At 40.4% G+C, this 20194-nt stretch overlaps 1 long non-coding RNA gene across 1 annotated transcript in view; it reads left to right on the top strand.

Annotated features, from left to right (window-relative positions):
* The first annotated feature begins 2336 nt into the window (after positions 1-2336).
* Positions 2337-20194, top strand: part of LOC137502915 (uncharacterized) — a 62253-nt gene continuing 44395 nt past the window's right edge. Inside the window, exon 1 of the long non-coding RNA XR_011018920.1 lies at positions 2337-2448. This is a non-coding gene — a long non-coding RNA (uncharacterized lncRNA). The remainder of the gene's footprint in view (positions 2449-20194) is intronic.

Here is a 20194-nt window from a genome sequence, read left to right as displayed (position 1 = left end):
CCTATTTATCGAATATTATTGAAAACTCCGTTCAAAAAACCTATTTTGAGGAACAAGTTCTATTATTGGTCTGCTCTTCTCTTAGTTTGTGAAAATTATTATATAAGAATGTGTGCATTAATAGTTATTCGTCATTCCACTTGCCTGTGCTCATGTTCATAGAGTTAATACACTAGAGGTAGCATTCGAAGTTGAACGAGCGCGCTGTTTGGCAAGCTAGATTGTTTCTCACTGTTACTACTGGAGCTTCCCGATAAACTGAAGTATGAAGGAAAATGCCAGTCTCCTGTGCAGCTTATGGCTGGATAGAGAGATTCATAAAGGGAATTGGTATATTATTTCACAGGTATTTTCCTTGAAATTCATTTCCGTGCGAGTGCATGCACGTTAATTGCCCTACTTGGGCTGACTTCGCGACTGATTCCTCTGTCGGCGTTAATAAGATACTTTGGATCTTACCTTGAAGACTGAAATCAATGTTTTACGAAATATAAGAGATGACATTCTCTTCTCACTTGGAAGGGAATATCCAGACAAATCCTGTGCATGATACCGAGCGAGTGACTGCAGGCTTTAGGTCACGTAGCTGTCAGCTTGAACTCCACTGTCGGTAGCTCTGAAGACGATTTCCAACTTCTACACCAAACAAATGCCGGGGCTGTACCTTAATTAAGGTCACAGTCGTTTCCTTCCCACTCCTAGCCCTTTCCTGTCCCATACTCATCGGTGCGACGTAAAGCAATTTGGAACAAAAATAAAATAAGAAGAGATGCGCATGATAGCCTGGAATTATGCTCCGTTTTTCACTTTTTGTGTGTATTTAAAGAAGGCCTATTAAATGCTGTTGAATATATTTTCTGTGTACAGTTTGTTGCTTCCCCTTCGTGCAATACGTGTAGCAGTCCCCATTCATGCCTTACCAGAGTTTGCAATTTAGAGACAAGGTGTGATACACCGTGTGGACATCTGAGTCATTTACATTCCTTTAAATGTCTTATAGGACTATATACAAGCATAATAAATTCTTGATTGAGCGACTTGGCCGTGCGGTTAGGGCCACGCAGCTGTAAGCTTGCTTTCGGGAGATAGTGGGTTCAAACCACACTGTCGGCAGCCCTGAAGATGGTTTTCCATAGTTTCCCATTTTCACACCGGGAAAATGCTGGGGCTGTACCTTAACTAACCCCACGGGCGCTTCCTTTCCACTCCTAGTCCTTTCCTATCCCATCATCGTCATAAGGCCTACTGTGTCGGTGCGATGTAAGGCAAATTGTAAGAAATATTGTAAGGATTTTTTCAGTTCCCTTCAATCATAATTTACCACTCTTCCTTTCCATTAACGGAAATCATTTTACAAATTAAATTCTGAAAGGAAATCACACATTTCAGGAAAAGCTAAATAAAAACTCCATAATAGGGTGAAACCACAACCGAGTGTCATATTTCCACTTGTAATCACGTTTAGAAAACATCGACAATAATAATAATAATGATAATAATAATAATAATAATAATAATAATAATAATAATAATAATAATAATACGTCGCACTAAGTACTTGCACGGTTTTCGGAGAGGCTGATATGTTAATCGAATCCCCTCTACTCAAATAGCTCCCCTAGGCTGAATATATCCCGTTCCGGGGATGGCAACCAATTGCACCACAGAGGCGGGCGAAGCAGTATTTGGGTTGAAGTTATTTAGAAAGGTGAAAGGTGCAGATATTGATGACATCAAACTTTAGGGCGAAGCAATGGACACGAATTGAGAAGTGTCACATAAAAATATCAAATAGGCTTCCGACATGCAACTACGCAGTATCGCGACGCATAGTTTGTAAGTCTGCCATTAGATGGAGTGAAGATATGGTTCTTCAAAGAAATAAGTCTTTCAAAGACCATCGACCATAATATCCACATATCGAAGTTGCTAACACAAAAATTAAAACAATAAGGATGTGTAATGGCAAACTTGTAGATTAAATAGCTCAAGAGCATAGTGGTAATTGTCGGTTTACGCTTCTGATTCCCATTGTCTTAGTCTCCCGGTGCCGGTAGGCCTACGCATGCCATGTATTTTCTGTTCTGTGGTCTGAGTGTACTGGTTCGTCTTGGTGGTCCCAGATGACTTTATGACTTCTATCCTTGTACAGTAGTTAGCTGGAGATAAGTGAATTATACCGGGTGTGTATACAGTCGAGGAACAACGCACTGGTTATAAAGTTGTGAGAAGCGCTATTCGCTATTTCCGGTTTATTTTCGAAGTGGTTGGCTTGTTGTTATGTAATGTCCGTATTCATGTGTTTTGTATTGTGCATTTCGGACGTACTGCGACATCTTGTCGAGGTTTGTTCAGTGGATTGTGGTGTTTCCCTTTAGATTTTCTTCATCAGATAATTGCAGTTTCTTACGTTTACTTAATATCGCACGGTACCTCATAGGATATAAGGTAAGCTTTATTGTTCAGTTCGTATTTAAACACAAAAGAAGAGCCAGCCGACTCTTGGCTGGCTACATTAAAAATTGCCCAGCTGTCGTTCTTAGTGATAAATTAGAGACGGGAATTTGCCTATTTGCCTATTTTATTCCTGTGTTCAGAAACGTAGGCTTCTGAGATATAAATCCGTTTCAGATTCCTTTAAGCTAGATTTAGTTGGTTTTATTGTGCCTATAAATGCCTATTTCAGGGGTTTGTGCCTATTTGGAGTATAATTGCCTATTTGATGCCTTTTTAATATATTTTAAAGAAGCCGGTTTTCTTCCAGTGCATTATATTTTAACTGATGCGCTCGACAGTATTATCTTCTCATTTCTCAAGATCTGTTTGCCCCACGAACAAAAATGGGAATTCTTGGAAGTCACCAGAAATAGTTCTTGGGAAATTTCCGTCAGGAGAAAAAAGGAACAATTTGACCTCGAAGCCTTCAACCCCTCCAACATTCTAAGACATATGCGAGATCCAATCAACGTCGAACCCTTATACCTCCTTCTCGATGTGAACTGTTGTACGCGTACGCTTTATTTTCAAAACGTGTTGCGATTTATTGTGAAGAAGAAGAGTGTCTTTGGCAATACCCGAAGAAAAATCATCGGGCGAGTTGGATGTGCGCTTAGGGGCGCGCAGCTGTGAGCTTGCATCCGGGAGATAGTGGGTTCGAGCCCCAATGTCGGCAGCCCTGAAGACGGTTTTCTGTGGTTTCCCATTTTCACACCAGGCAAATGCTGAGGCTGTACCTTAATTAAGGCCACGGTCGCTTCCTTTCCACTCCTAGGTCTTTCCCATCCCATCGTCCCCATAAGACCTATCTGTGTCGGCGTGACGTAAAAAATGTAATTGCAAAGAAGTCCTACCGGCTGAAGCGGTGGACCACAGGGGATGGAAGGGTAGTCTTCTGCCAAGCTTGGTAACTACGATCGCATTTCATTATAGGATTTATAGGTCTATTAATTTGCGTATTGTGGAAAGTTCATTTTGTTGCAATGCTGTATTAGTCGTGAACTTTCAATAATTTATATTACTAAAATGTAGATAATCATTTTATTACTGAACGAGGAGTTAGAACGCGGATGGTCTCTTGTCACAGAGTGGATGAAAATAAAAAATCAGTAATTTGAACTCTGATTCAATTCCCGCGAAAATAGAGATTTACAACTGAAAATTTTATTTCTGTCTGTCTTTCTTTCTTTCTTAATCTGTTTACCCTCCAGGGTTATTTTTTCCTCGGACTCAGCGAAGGCCCCCACCTCTACCGTGTCAAGGGCAGTGTCCTGGAGCGTGAGATTTTGGGTCGGAGAATACAACCGGGGAGGAGGACTAGTACCTTTCCCAGACAGCCTCACCTTCTATGCTGAACAGGGGCCTTGTGAAGGCATGGGAAGATTGGAAGGGACAGGCAAATAAGAGGGAAGGAAGTGGCCACGTCTTTAATTTTAGGTACCATCTCGGCATTTCCCTTAGGAGAAGTGGGAATCCACAGAAAGGCACTTCGAGGATGGCTGAGGTGGGAATTTTATTTTTATGCTAGCGGCTTTACGTCGCACCGACACAGATAGGTCGTATGGCGTCGATGGGATAGGAAAGGTCTCGGAGTTGGAAGGAAGCGGTCGTGGCCTCAATTAAGGTACATTTGCCTGGTGTGAAAATGGGAAACTACAGAAAACCATCTTCATGGCTGCCGACAGTCAGATTCGAACCCACTATCTCCCGGATGCAAGCTCACAGCTGCGCGCCCCTAACCTCACGGCCAACTCGCCCGGTGATGTGAGAATCGAACCCACCCCTACTCAGTTGACCTCCCAAGGCTTAGTGGACCCTGTTCCAGCCCTTGTGCCACTTTTAAAATTTCGTGGCAGAGCCGGGAATCGAACCCGAGCCTACGTCGGTGGCGGCTAATCACACTAACTACTACACCACAGAAGCGTACTACAACTGGATTGTATTTATTTTTTTTTAAATCGTGAGTAACTTTCACCATCGCTCTTTGTAGGCTCTAGTAAACTCTATTACGCTTCTGCTATGCCTTCGCAAAAGATAGGGTGAAGATCGAATGTGGTGCAACTAGGGCGATATCACAGAGGCTAGACATACAAGATGGCATGGCTTGGACGATGTCACAACGTGTTTAACAAGGCTACAAAGACTACAAGACCAGGCCAGAGGAATGACCATTGGTCTGTGCTGTACGGTTGGTGCAGTGGATAGAGTTTTGCCGGGTTGAGTGGCTCAGACGGTTAAGGCGCTGGCATTCTAACCCCAACTTGGCAGGTTCAATCCTGGCTCAGTCCGGTGGTATCTGAAGGTGCTCAAATACGAAGGCCTCGTGTTGGTAGCTTTACTGGCACGTAAAAGAACTCCTGCGGGACTAAATTCCGGCACCTCGGCGTATCCGAAGACCGTAAAAGTAGTTAGTGAGACGTAAAGCAAATAACATTATTACTAGACCGCCGTTGGTCTGGTTTGGTGAGGTCTGGTTCGTACCCGTTGTGCTGGGGGGGGGGGGAGGGAGGGAGACAAGCAAAGAGAGTCTGGGAGGCGTAAGCTCTAGCATGCCATCTAGAGTTTTGCTAAATTGTGACAAAGTAAGTTTATGGGCGCATGCCACGACAATTTCAAATCAGGCGGTTTTCTAATTTTCTATGAGGGTGGCAGCCTTGTGGGCACACATGATGCAGGATCTATTGCAGGCAACAGAAAATAGTCTTCATGACAGCTGACCCGGGTGACCAAAGCAGGCGAATAGCAACATATAAAATGTTCACAAATCTGAGATTTATAGTGCATCCGTTTTAATTTTTCTATATAAGTAAGAATACTGCTGGAGGCAGCTTGGTGAGTTTCTGGCAAGCATGTAGGAAGGATCTCTCCTCTGCGCTGCTCAGGTATCTTTTCACGTCATTTTAATGATTTTTTTTTCACTCGCTGAACTCGACAGGAAACTGCCAGATTATAACTGAACATTTTGAGGACATATTTCCATGTAAATTATGAATTCTCTTGTTCCTACTTTAAAGTTTTGTACTTCTAGAAACATCACTTCAAATAGTCTTTCTCTTTTTTGAATGAAACAAATGCTTGTTTATACTGTCCGACTCGTTGGCTGAATGGTCAGCGTACTGGCCTTAGGTTCACAGGCTGCCGGGTTCGATTCCCGGTCGGGTTGGGGATTTTAACCTTAATTGCTTAACTCCAATGGCTCCGGGGCTGGGTGTGTGTGGCATATTCAACATTAGAAATCATCACAGACATGCACGTCGCCTAATAGGCCGTCTACGAGAAAAAGACCCGCACCAGGCCTCTCCGGAGGCCATACGCCATTATTATGTTTATATTAAGCATTATTGCCAATTAGCAATAGAAGAACATTGTAATTTGAGTCAATTTTATTATTTTTCAGATCAAATGTGAAAAAATACCATATAGATCAACATGGAAATACTGCGATGCATTTGACACGAGTACAGAAAGCGTTGTCATCGCAGCTTTTCTACCAGTCCACTGTGAACAGCGACCAAGAACAATTTTCTGTAGACCTGTGCACTGAAATGATGGGAGCTAATATCCCCCTTGCATAAAATGGAGCATCTTCAAATTTCAACAAGCTGCCAGGAGCAATCACCAAGTTGGAGAAGAGTGGCATGCCCCTGGTGGAGTCATTTAGGATTGTGGATGAATTCAGGGGAAGATTTGACCAAACATCTGGGAAGGCAGCCGCTATCAGCGAAATGAGGTGACTTCATTAAAGTGTTGTCCAATCACTTCATGTGATGTTGACAGATCTTTCTCATGTTACATGAACATTATGCACGAGAAGAGAACAAGAACAATTCCGTTAATAATAACTGAGTGTGTTATTAAATTATAAGTAATTTTTAAATGCCTATTTTGTTGCCTATTTTACACGTTAGTGATAATTAGAGACGAGAGTTATAGGCACTAAAAATAGGCAGGCATATAGGCTCTTAAATTAGCCAAAATAGGCATGTAAACAGGCACTAACATGTAAAATAGGCATGAAAAAATACTTATAATTCAATAACATGCTCAATTACTATAAAATGAATTTACAACAAGCAACGTCAAGAAGTAAGTATAAATAACCACCTAATCGATACTTTATTAATGCCTCAGGCAAAATTGAATAAAATTAAAACTTACAGGACATGTTTCGACCACTTAGTGGTCCTCTTCAGCTGTATAAATAAAGAACTGAAAAGAAAAACATTATGACAATAAGCACTTAATCAAGTGTCATAATGTTTTTCTTTTCAGTACTTCATTTATACAGCTGAAGAGGACCACTAAGTGGTCGAAACATGTCCTGTAAGTTTTAATTTTATTCAATTTTGCCTGAGGCATTAATAAAGTATCGATTAGGTGGTTATTTATACTTACTTCTTGACGTTGCTTGTTGTAAATTCATTTTATAGTAATTGAGCATGTTATTGAATTATAAGTATTTTTTCATGCCTATTTTACATGTTAGTGCCTGTTTACATGCCTATTTTGGCTAATTTAAGAGCCTATATGCCTGCCTATTTTTAGTGCCTATAACTCTCGTCTCTAATTATCACTAACGTGTAAAATAGGCAACAAAATAGGCATTTAAAAATTACTTATAATTTAATAACACACTCAGTTATTATTAACGGAATTGTTCTTGTTCTCTTCTCGTGCATAATGTTCATGTAACATGAGAAAGATCTGTCAACATCACATGAAGTGATTGGACAACACTTTAATGAAGTCACCTCATTTCGCTGATAGCGGCTGCCTTCCCAGATGTTTGGTCAAATCTTCCCCTGAATTCATCCACAATCCTAAATGACTCCACCAGGGGCATGCCACTCTTCTCCAACTTGGTGATTGCTCCTGGCAGCTTGTTGAAATTTGAAGATGCTCCTGATTGTACAGGGGCATATTATCTCCCGACATTGCAGTGCATAGGTCTGAAGAAAGTGGTTGTTGGTCGCTGCCCGAAGTGGACTGGTAGACAGGCTGCGTTGATACAGATTTCTGTACTCGTATCAGATGCATCGCAATATTTCTAAGTTGATCTATGTGGTATTTTTCTCACATTTGATCTGAAAAATACATAAATTGACATAAATTACATTGTCCCTATATCTTAAATTTCTACAGTTGGGCTAATGGGCAATAATGCTCAGTACATATCATGCATTTGTTTTATAAAAAAAAGGACTATTCGAAATCATGTACCTATCTAGAAGTACAAAATTTTAAAGTAGGAGCAATGGAATTAGTAATTTACATGGAAATATGTCCTCAAGGATCTTCAGTTGTAATTTGGCAGTATCGTGTCGAATTCACCGGGTGAAAAAATAATAAAAAAGACGTGAAAGGATACCGGAGTAGCGTAGAGGAGAGATCCGTTCTTTATCCTTGCCAAGGTCCCACCAAGCTGGCCCTAGCAGTATTCTTACTTATACAGAAAAATGAAAACGGAGGCACTATACATATCAGGCTGGTGAACAATTTATTTGTTTCTATTCGCCGGCTTTGGTCAGCCGGGTCAGCTGTCATGAAGACTATTTTCAGTTTCCTGCAATGGATCCTGCATAATGTATGCCCACGAGGCCGCCACACTCGTTGAAAATTAAAAACCGCGTAATTTGAAATTGTCATGACATGCGCCCATAACCTTATTTTACCGGGCGAGTTGGTCGTGCGGTTAGGGACGCGCAGCTGTGAGCTTGCATCCGGGAGATAGTAAGTTCGAATCCCACTCTCGGCAGCCCTGAAGATGGTTTTGCGTGGTTTCCAATTTTCACACCAGGTAAATGCTGCGGCTGTACCTGCCACGGCTGCTTCCTTCCCACTCCTAGCCCTTTCCTATCCCATCACCACCATAAGAAATCCTTATTTTTGTCACAATTTAGCAAGACTCTAAAGGGGATGCTAGAGGCTTGTTAATCTGGAAACTTACGCCCCACAGACTCTCTTTGTTTCCCCCTCCAACCCCCCCCCCAAACACAACGGTTACTGACCGGACCTCACCAATCCAGACCAACGGTCTTTTCGCTGGCCTGGTCTTGTAACGATAGTCTTCGCAACCTTGTAAACCATGCTGTGGCATCATCCTAGCTGGGATACATGGGATCTGCAACCTATGTTTCGCTAAGTCTTAGCGGAAGTGTAATAGAATTCACAATTTTTAAAGGGAGTTTTAAAAATTGCATTTCAGTTGTAAATCCCTATTATCACAGGAAATGAATCAAGTTCAAAATACCAATTTAATTTTCATCCATTCTGCGACAAGAGACCAGCAGCGTTGTAACTCGTTGTTCAGTAATTTAATTATTATTTACATTTTAGCAATATAAATTATTGAAAGTTCATGACTAATGCAGCATTGCCACAAAACAACTAGGCCTATATATGCTACAATGAAATGCGATCATAGTTCTCAATCCCAAAGAAGATGAAACAAAATGAAATGGCGTATGGCTTTTAGTGCCGGGAGTGTCCAAGGGCATTTTCGGCTCGCTATGTGCAGGTCTTTTGAGATGACGTCTATAGGCGACCTGCGCGTTTTGATGAGGATGAAATAATGATGAAGACGACACATACACCCAGCCCCCATGCCAGGCAAATTAACCACTGATTGTTAAAAATCCCGACCCTGCCGGGAATCGAACGCGGGACCCCTGTGACCAAAGGCCAGCATGCTAACTATTTAGCCATAGAGCCGGACACACAAAAAAGATAAAAGGAACAAATGAACTTACCTCCTTACAGCAAGCTTGACAGACTACCCTTCCATCCGTAGTAAAATTGGGATCCCCTGTGATCCACTGCTTCAGCCAGTAGGACTTCGAAGATTTTTCTTTGGGCATTGCCGCAAACACACTTCTTCTTCCACTTCAAAATAAATCACAGCATGTTCTGAACGTAAAGCGTACGCGTACAACAGTTTTCATCGAAAGGAAGGTACAGGGCATATGGGTTGTGCAAAATAGTTCGACGTTGACTGGTTCTCGCATACGTCTTAGGAGGTGGGAGGGGTTGAAGGCTTTGAGGTCAAATTGTTCCTTGCTTCTCCTGATGGAAATCTCCCTAGAACTATTTCTGGTGACTTCTGAGAATGGCCATTTTTGTTCCTGAGTTAAACAGATATTGAAAAAAGAAAAGATAATTCTATCGAGCACACTAGCTACAATATAATGCACTGGAAGAAAATCGGCATTTTTAAAGTTCAGTTTACCGAGCTCAATAGCTGCAGTCGCTTAAGTGTGGGCAGTATCCAGTATTCAGGAGATAGTAGGTTCGAACCCCACTGTCGGCAGCCCTGAGGATGGTTTTCCGTGGTTTCCCATTTTCACACCAGGCAAATGCTGGGGCTGTACCTTAATTAAGGCCGCGGCCGCTTCCTTCCCACTCCTAGCCCTCTCCTGTCCCATCGTTGACATAAGACCTATCTGTGTCGGTGCGACGTAAAGTAATTAGCAAAAAAAATAATGTACAGTCAAACGGCATCAAGTAGGCAATTATAATCAAGATAGGCACAAACCCCTGAAATAGGCATTTATAGGCACAATAAAACCAACAAAATATAGCTACAAAGACCCTAAAATGAATTTATATCTCAAAAGCCTACATTTCTGAACACATGAATAAAATAAGCAAATAGGCAAATTCCCATCTCTAGTGATAATATATGGAAGTTTGTTCCAACATGGTACCAAATTGATTCTGAATAGCCTGAACTGTGATTTCTGAATTCATGCAATTCTAACCACATTCAACTACATTCAATGCCAGCAGTCCTCATTCAATACCAGGGATTGCGTGTTTTATACATCCGACCAGTAAGTGGTGCGACTTCAAAAGAGTACTTCCCATTGGAATAGTGAGGTCTTTCATTATCCATCAGTAAAAGTTTTGTAACACTTTTTAGAGGGCTTTGACACATTTCACAGTTGCCATTTGCTTATTCCAACAAAACATTATTAACAAACAATTGAGGAAGCATTCTGACTCGGCATACATTCATTAAGATAATTTTGAAGGAGTTCATATCCAGTTTGGAACAGTTTGTTTTAACGAAGGACCTTATAACAAGTTTGGAACTGTTTGTTGTAACAAAGTAGTTCATAGCTAGTTTGGAACTGTTTTTTGTAACAAATATACAGTATATATTGTAACATAATCATTAATGGTTGCAACTTTGGGGATAAAGTTGCCAATGAGGAATCGGGCTAAACTGCTACTGAATTCAACATATTGTATGGTAGCACAGGATAGGGTTATATGGGGAGGTACATCACACCAGTCATTAGACCCCCAGAGTAGTGGGTGAGTGTAAGTTGCATAGTCATGTGCTTTTCACTAGGGGTGTGCAAATTAATTGCAACCTGTGGGTGTGGGATGTTTCATCAGTGAAAATGTTTATTGCTGAGGTTCAGTTTCCAGGTAAAACTGGAGGTCCTGTGGCAATGAGTAAAATATCAACAGTCACCTAAAGCTACAGGCTTTACTAAAAAACAGCTATAAGAGTGTATGCTGCTCATGTTTCAAGGCAAGATCTGTGGAAGTAATCTACATCCCAAAACCGTCTAAACCTTCACACGTTATTTAAAATGGACTTGGATGTACAGATCAAAGAGGAACCAATATGCTTTGAGGAAGTTTCAAATAATTCATGTGTAAGTATCGTTGGAGAAAACTTTGTAGTGATTACAATAATTAAACCCTTAGCAGTAATTTGAATTTGACTGGTTACATAACTCTACTTTCATTTGTTGTTTAGGAACTATATGAGTGTCTTGCTGTCTATTCTTAAGGTACATATATATTTGTAGGCCTATACTAATCTCAGATTTACTAAATATACTTTTTATGATTACATATATGCAGAATTTACAAGTAAGCATCATTTATTTTGCACTGCATGTCCGAAAGCTGAATTCATTCTTTTGGAATTGAAGAAGAAGTGGGTTTCTCTTCATCTCCCTTTTGCTTTGTAGCTCTTGTTGGGAAAAATGGCAGTCTGACTATGTCAGGTTGTATTGGGCTTGTGTTCTGATTTCAAGTTGGCATATTAAATCCTTTATCACCCTGATGGTATTAAAGGTGCTGAAATACATCAGCCTCTTTCTGTCATCTTAGAGTTTAGAAATCAATTAAGCTAGTTTGCATGGCAAAGAATCAATAATGATAACAATTTATGAGTTACACATTTCATTATGGTCTGTATTGATAATTGACCACTATCAAAGGCTAGAGATAGGTCCACTTATTCACTACCATTATATTAATATTTTTAACAATAGCTATGGCTCTGCTCCCTCTTGACAACCAGTCTGGTATAGGTCTCCATGCTGAGTGCACATAAATTATGAGGAACATGGGGCATTCACTTCACACTGAATTAAAACAATAGATCACTGCATCTGATTAAAGGCCACTTATTCAGGTTGTGAATGTCCCCTTTAAAGCTATATATAAACTGTTTACGGGGCATGGTGGTCGTGCGGTTAGGGCCGTGCAGCTTTGAGCTTGCATCTGACAGATAGTTGGTTCAAACTGCACTGTTGGCAGCCCTGAAGACGGTTTTCCATGGTTTCCCATTTTTACATCAGGCTAATGATGGGTCTGTAACTTAATTAAGACCACGGCCTTTTCACTCCAACTCTTATGCCTCTTATCGCCATAAGACCTATCTGCATTGGAGCGAAGTAAAGCAAGTTCCAAAAAAGAACGTATATATAGTTACTCATATTCTATTTGACAAAGCATGATTTGTAGGTTAAATAAGTCCACTTTACAGATTGTTATGGAAATATTGTGGTGGACGGAGATGAAATAAGGTGCGAGTAGAAATGAGTCAATATTAGACATTCCAAATATTAATTTGAAACTTTGAAACTACAGCCGTATTTCTTTCTCTGATATCTTTTGGTATCTTTTCAAAATCTCAGCTTTACAATTCAGGTACAAAGTTCATAAGATTGGGTAACAGTTAAAAAAATTGAATAATAATTAAGTAAGAAGTTTGAGAGCTTGAAGCTCCCTAATGAGATACATTATTCATGAGAGCTGCAGCTCCTCTCAACAAATAGTCAGGGAGACAGATGTCCCAATTCCCTTTACACCACTAGGAGACAGAGTATCCAAAATACCCAATTTTCAAACAGCACTTTTTGCTCCACAAATTATCTAGGAGACTACTCTCTGAACATTATCACATTATAGCCTTCCAGAGGCACCATTCAATATTATAATTCAATAATAGAAAGAGCATCTTTGCTGTATAAAATTTACATTTAGGAATTTATTTCAAGAAATGTCGGGGCCTATCCAAGGCACAACGTACATTTTAAAAATTCAAGCCGTATTCACTGTCTTACGGTATATGCTTAACACAGAGAGTTACAATATTGAATATCTTCCACCTTTTTGATACTTTTTATTTGCCTTTTAGCAAATTTTTATTTGTAAACAGTACATGGTTTGTTCTCACTTGGGAACATCTTCAGCTGTTATTAAAGCTTAGGTGAATTGCCAAGTTTTTAAACACGTTATTTGCAAGTACATTGATTCTCTTAAAAACTACTAGAATACCAATTAAATTAAATGATATTAAAACAATGTGGGGGTTAATGTGTTAATGAAATGAGACTGGATGATTACATAATTGGTCAGCTTAAAAACTATATCTATTCATTGGAATAGTTGTTAAAAATTTCACTTTGTTACATTAAAAATGTCTGTTTGTCTTCTGGTTAAAAGGTTTTAAAAATGATTTACTTGATGACACTGTTCAAATTGTTGTTGAATGTTTTTTCTCTTTCACTCCTTCCAGGTAAGCTGTTATTTATTATGAGTCTGCTTAAAGTGCCCTAAATTGAGTCTAATGCGGAACTTTAAAGCTGATTGCTGGTCAATTTTTGGGAAGGGAGCTTCGTCTCAGTTTCTGAAATGAAATGAAATAAGGAAATGGGAATTTGTTTTTGTAATGAAAACCTGTGTCTTTACATAATAACTTAATGTATAAAATGGTTCCTTACCTTGCTGTTGTTAGACTCCAATTCTACTGTGACCCTGGAGGGACGTTTGATGCTGCAGTATAACTGCTTGACAGTCTAACTTCTTTACCTAAAAGGAACGAAATAGAATTAAAGAGAGGTATCGAGTTCCCATTCTACCAGACCTTTGTGAAAAACAACAGATTAAGTTACTGGCCCAAAAATCAAAATGGTGAGGAAGTGGACACTTGCGCTCCTTAAAATTGAAATGAAAAAATTAAAACCCTATTTGGGCTTATGACCTGAGGTTACAGAGGCTATGCCTATACTACTGAGGTGACTAGATGCAGAGAATGTTTAAGTTACAAACATTGCAAACTGTAAAATGGTATAAAATGATAGTTACCTCAAAATCAAGTTGATAGGGAATATGAGAGCATAGATCACTGTCTATTCCTTGATTTTAGTTAAGTTCCTTTGGCTTGTTTGAAATTTACACTTCAATTTTGGAATTTACATTTTAGAAAATTAAAGTTACATTGTCAAAGATTTGAAACCTTCCTCTCGAGCTAGCTCTCAAAGACTATCACTTAGTTAAACCTGGACTGCCATTACCTTGAGCTGGTGGACTTCACAAGGATGGACGAGGCGCCTCCATTTCCTTGATAAATACTCATCTGTAGACTGGAACGATCAATAAGGCAAACTGGTCTGAAAAAGCGTCAGCTTTTATACCAGAGCGGAAAGTTCCAGTAAACTGTGGGCTAAGGCCCGACAAAACCCAAATTCTTATTGGGTGATAAAATAAGTACCAGAAACCTGTGATTGGATGAAAAATAAATATTCACAATTTTCTATTGGCCCACCTCTTAAGTTGGCGGGAAGAGATAGAAGTGTTTTAAAGGAACCTTAACACACCAAAAACAAAGAATAATCACTTCAGTTTAGGAAATCTTAGAATACAAAATTGCTTTACATTTTTAATAGTCAGTCTTCACACCTGAGGGCATAACATAAGTTTATGGTGGAGACATCTGTAGAGAAATATTGAAACTTATTGTATTAGTTGTTGCAAGTTTAAGATTTTAGATGGCATTCTCCAAGGTGCTTCATCTAATGTATGGGGCGGTTGTACCTCTGGTACAGACCTCCCCCACCCAAGAATTCTGCCTCAGGTGACAGTTTATAATTTTCCGTTTTAGAAAAATTTGAAGTTGAATTTTACAGACTGAAAATTTCTTGATGAAAGTTTATTTTAATTAATTATGTCGAAAACAAGTCCTGAAGTCTTCCTGAGGCCTTAGAAGTCCAAGATGTACAGTTCTAGTTTGACGTCAAGAGCGGCTGCCACTGCCAATACTGGGGTGGAGTCCCCAGGACCCCCCAAGTATCCTCAGATATATCTCTCCCACTACCATGAGAGGGGTGGCCATGGTGATGGTCGCCACAGACCGGATATAGAACCACTGTTCCATGATAAATTAGGAGGTTGGGTTACCGCAGTTCAGCCCTTGCTGGAAAGGACTGTGCTCCAGTACACTCTTATGAAGGAGACAGGGCCAGAACAGGTTGGGCCCTTACCTCACGCCAGCATCACTCGCCAGATGTTGGAACTCGGCTGTAAATGACAGAGAGGGCACTGAAATGGTAATTTACTTGGTGACAGAGATGTTTGATGGAAAGCAAGAGTTTGTTTAATTTTTAAAGCTGCATGTTCAGATGAGGCAAGTGGCATCGAGGATGAGTGTATGTATTGCATGCTTGGTTTTGGAGGCAGGAGAAAGTTAATGTCAGCCAGGCAATGTGAGAAAATAAACCTTATTAGAGGGAAAGTTTGTACAGGATTATATATAGCAAGAAGACAATATCCTCGATGTATATGCGTGGGGCAGGAGGCCTCTCCCTCTATCCCCTTACAAAATGATTTACATAATGAAGATTAAGTTACTGAGCTGTAAAGAAAAGAAATATAGCAGTTTTCTTATTGCTATGACTTATTGACCTATACTGCAAAACAAAAGGTTATAGCGGTTTAATCTGCAAAAGTTGAACTCTAAATATGCTCTCAATGGCTGAGTTGCTCACCAAAAGTGTGACCAGTGTTAAGATATCCAAAATAATACATGGCCCATGACATCTGGGGGCAAGTGTGCCTGCAGGTAAAAAATTCTTAACCATGACCTGATCTCCGACATTTAAATTGGTGTTCCTCCGTCCACAATCATATCTCCCTCTATCCTTCTTATGAGAAGCCTAAAGTTACTTTTAGCCTTCTTCCACAGGTATCTGATCTTATTGGCAATATCTCATTGAGGGGCCAGATATTAAAATATGGCGCATTTGGAACAAACTTAAACATGAGATTGGCAGGAGTGAACTTGTGGGACTCATGAATGGCCCAACATAGAGCAGAAGGTAACCAATGCAGCGAAGTGTCCCACCTGGAATGATCTTCATGATGAAAAGCTATCAAAGGAGATCTAAGATTACGATTGACCCGCTCAGCCAGAGATGGTAGAGGGTAATAAGCAGAAGTAGTAACATGGCATGTGGACAAATCAAAACAAAATTTTCTGAATAAGTTACATGTTGCGTTATCGGAAACTATTTATTGACAAGGACCAAAAGAAGCAAAGATAGTATTAAGGCAAGAAATGGTAGACTGAGTAGTCGGAAATAACCATGAAAATCTATTGAAGCTGCGTACACATACAATGATGTCCTTATTCACGTTCCCCTTCGATTGAGGGAAAGGTCCGACGTAGTCTATGTACAAGCGCTCCATGGGGCGAGATGCTTGATGAGATGACAATAGCCCTAGCTTTGGTAGACAAGGTGGGCTTACGAAGCAAGCAAAATTTACAAGTTTTAACCATTTCTCTGATTTCGCCGTCCATACTCTTCCAGATGAACATTTCTCTGATTTTCTCTCTTGTTTTGAAGGTGCCTAAGTGCCCCACTAATGGGGTCTCATGGTAGTATTTGAAGATCTTGGGCACAAGAACAGCAGAAATAACTACTTTCTTCTTCTGATCGTGCTTCGGAGGGCAGCACATAGTCCCATTCCTCAGCACGTAAGGGACAACACTAGAAGTATGGGCATGGGAGGAGAAGAACTATCCCCCTATTCATTGGTCTCAACATTACTAGAAAACATGATGCTTAGTCCATCTGTGACCACATTTTCAGATCGTCGAATATGTCGCACATTGAATTAAAAGGCAGAAATTCTGATAGCCCAACGGACGATATGTCCAGTTCGGTGTGGCCTGGCTAAGACCCAACTTAAAGCTTGTTTGTCTGCTTCTAATTCAAATTTAACATGCTCTAGATAACTACGGAACTTCTCCAAGGCAAACAGGACTGCAAAACCTTCTAACTCGTACATTGAGTACTTGGCTTCTTGAGCCGATAAGGTCGTAGACGCATGGGCAATAGGCGTCCTTCCGAGTTCTGTTCCTTGAAAAAGGACAGCAGCAACAGCAGATGAAAAGGCATCGGTTTGAACTATGCATTTCCTAGAGAAATCTGGCATAGCTAATACTGGGGCGTTACAGAGAGCTTACTTATTATCTTCAAACGCAGCTTGCTGCGACGGCCCCACACCTTTCCTACAAAGTAGGTTTAGGGGGCCTGCCCTATTAGCAAAGTTAGGAATACATTTCCGGAAGAAATTCACCATGCCTATGAACCTAGCAATCCATTTGACGTCCGGAATTTTGAAGTCCAACTTCAGCCCCCTTAGGTTTGGGGGTGAGAAACGGTGAAAAAATAAATTGTCAAAAATGCCCAAGGTGATAGACCTGTGTATGTTTCAGTATGACTTTCAAGTATGACTTACTACCTGGAAAAAAACTGTGGGAGTAAGACGTCCCTAGAACCACTACGGAAGCGGGTGAAATATAATCCATATTAATAAATAGAAGTCACTTTGGCGCGATCTATATATACTGTACTATATATGTATATATAAATTAAGGCATAAAAATAAAAACAGACGTGAATTAATGAGGCATCCTAGAAACTTAAAACTTGGTACCAGGCAACCTGATGACTTCAGGATCCCTAGAAAAATTTAAAATTATCAAAATTCTCTGAGAGGGACACGCTGGGAGGTTCAAATCTGCATAAGAACACAGTCCTAATTTTTAACCTCCTCCCCCATATCAAGATGGCAGCACAATCTCCCAGACGAGTTAGAAAATTGAAATTTGGGAAAATTATAGATTTTAGCCTGTAACCGACGGAAAATTTACGAGATGTATAAACTCTTTATTTTTTACTCCCGGAAAATATCGAAATATGGAGGCAATTTTAATGACGGTGCAGACCTTCCTTTCGAGGTATTTGGTGGCTAAACAGTAAGTCGTATCACAAAACGGATGGCACAATCTCTGTTCAATTTGGAGTGTTCTACAACTTTGGTCCTATGATTTTTTGTCTTATCCTTATGTTAAATTTGGCTCTATTTCTGGATTTACCTAAGTTTTGCACTTTGTACACGTATAATTGATGGTTTGATTCACTTATAGGAAAGATGGGATCATCAAATTCTACGCGAATATTGGCCCACCCAGCCAAATTCTATGTTTGAAGCTGTCGCATAAGTATCTGAAAAGTAATTCACTGTGTGAAAACCTTACGCAAATTTCACCCTATTCAACGTTTCTAAAATAATCTTGCCTTTAAATAGATGAGATACGATGAAATATCATAGGGCCAGCCATTTAGATCACTAAATGAGGCTAGAGGCGTCTTTTCATACAATCCGTTTTTCAATATGAATGCACCGTTTAGCAGCAGTTATTCTGTAAATGAAGGCGAACATGCATATACTTCCGTATGTCGATCTACATTTATTAATTTAAGTCGATTTGTAGCGATCTAGACGGTTGTGTATCTAACATTGTGATTAATACTTTACAAGTCAATAGTGACTCTCAGCAGGAGGGCGTCTGCTGTTTTAACCAGTAGTCCCCACATCGACTTTAACTGGCAGTAGGAATGGGGTCCTTCTCCAACGCCTGTGTACCATTGTAATGAATAATTCCCTTACTGATTTGACTAGCAGAAGGCAAGGGAGCGTGCATTTTTTTAAAACTCTTTTACCTGATTCTCATCATTAGGTATAGGTGTCCCCGATTATAAACAAATTTACCTATCAAAATGTGACTGACGTTACGCATAGTGAATTGCGGCCGACAAGTGGACCTGTCGTTATCATCACAACTCTGCAACTCGCACTTTACATTGGAAACGTCTGTGGACCTCCCTATGCTTTTTCTTGGATAACGCCAAGAGACATGCAATTAAAAATTTCTTATTCATTTCATGTACAGCAATTTACTTCGATATCCGTATACATTGTAGAATACCGTAGCGAAGCACGGGTACATTTGCTAGTCTTACTATATATAAAAATTGATGGATGTGTGTGTGTGTAAATGATACATCTCCTACTAAACCACTGGAGCAATTTCTACCAAACTTACACTTATGACTTAGTATCTGGAGACGAGCAATATGGGAGTAAGCCATCCATAGCTCCATTAGGGGTTAGGGGTCAGGGGGGCAAGGTATAAATATAATCGAATAATGGGTCGAATCCACATTTTTCAGGGTCGCTGAAATGAATAGTGACATTCCCGATTTTAAAAAAGTCAAAGTTCAGCTCCCTCTCGGGTGGACGGCGATGGGGGAGTGATATATAAAATTAAACGAAAGTAGTGTCGAATATATTCTTTTCGCGGTTACCGAGGTGAATAGTACACTCCAGATTTTTAGTATCAGGAGACAAAGCACGTGGGGGTAAGACAGCCCAGGAATCCTTAGGGGCGGGGAGGGGGTGGTCAAATATACTAATGAACGAAACAGTGTCGAAACCTTACTTTTCGGGGTCGCTGAGATGAATAATGACACTCCGGATTTTTTAAAAGGTCAAAGTTATTAGTATAATTGGATGGTTGTGCGGCCGCCACCGCCACCGGGCTCCCAGGGGCCTCCTCCGCCACCACCACCCGGGAGGCCTTCCCAGGTGCCCGCTCTTCCTCCCGCGGCAAATTTGAATTGGTAAACAAAGCCACGTGCTTTTTGACAGCTATCATCGATAACAACGCATCGCTAACCTCAATACTGCCATCTTAACGGGCCTAAACCTTAGTGGTACCAACGTAACCTAACTAGCGCGAGATTTGAATCGGTAAACAAATCCACGTGCTTTTTGACAGACAACAACGTATCGCAAACCTCAGTACTACCATCTTGACGGGCCTAAACCTTAGTGGTACCAACTTAACCTAACTAGCGCGAGATTTGAATCGGTAAACAAATCCACGTGCTTTTTGACAGCTGACATCCGCCATCTTTAATCAACAGAGCACAGTGCTGCCCTCTTTAGCTACTTACCTTTCAAATGTGTTGGCGGATAATTTGAAAAATGCTTATTTGACAGCCGCCATCTTTAATCCAGAGAGCACCGTGCTGCCCCCTTTAGCTAGATACCTTTGAAATGTGGTGGCAGGCAATTCCACGTGACAGCAGCCATCTTTACTCAAGAGAGCACCGTGCTGCCCTCTATGTGGTGGCGGCAATTTGAAAAATTCTACATGCTCTTGTTTGGAAACAAACTCACGCGCTTTTTTTACAGCCGTCATCCGCCGTCTTTAATCAACAGAGCACAGTGCTGCCCTCCTTAGCTAGATACCTTTGAA

This window comes from Anabrus simplex, chromosome 13 (assembly GCF_040414725.1).
Source record: "Anabrus simplex isolate iqAnaSimp1 chromosome 13, ASM4041472v1, whole genome shotgun sequence".
In the NCBI taxonomy this organism is placed as follows: domain Eukaryota; kingdom Metazoa; phylum Arthropoda; class Insecta; order Orthoptera; family Tettigoniidae; genus Anabrus; species Anabrus simplex.
The sequence above is the reverse complement of the archived record's forward strand: the minus strand, read 5'-3'. Positions and strand labels throughout refer to the sequence as shown.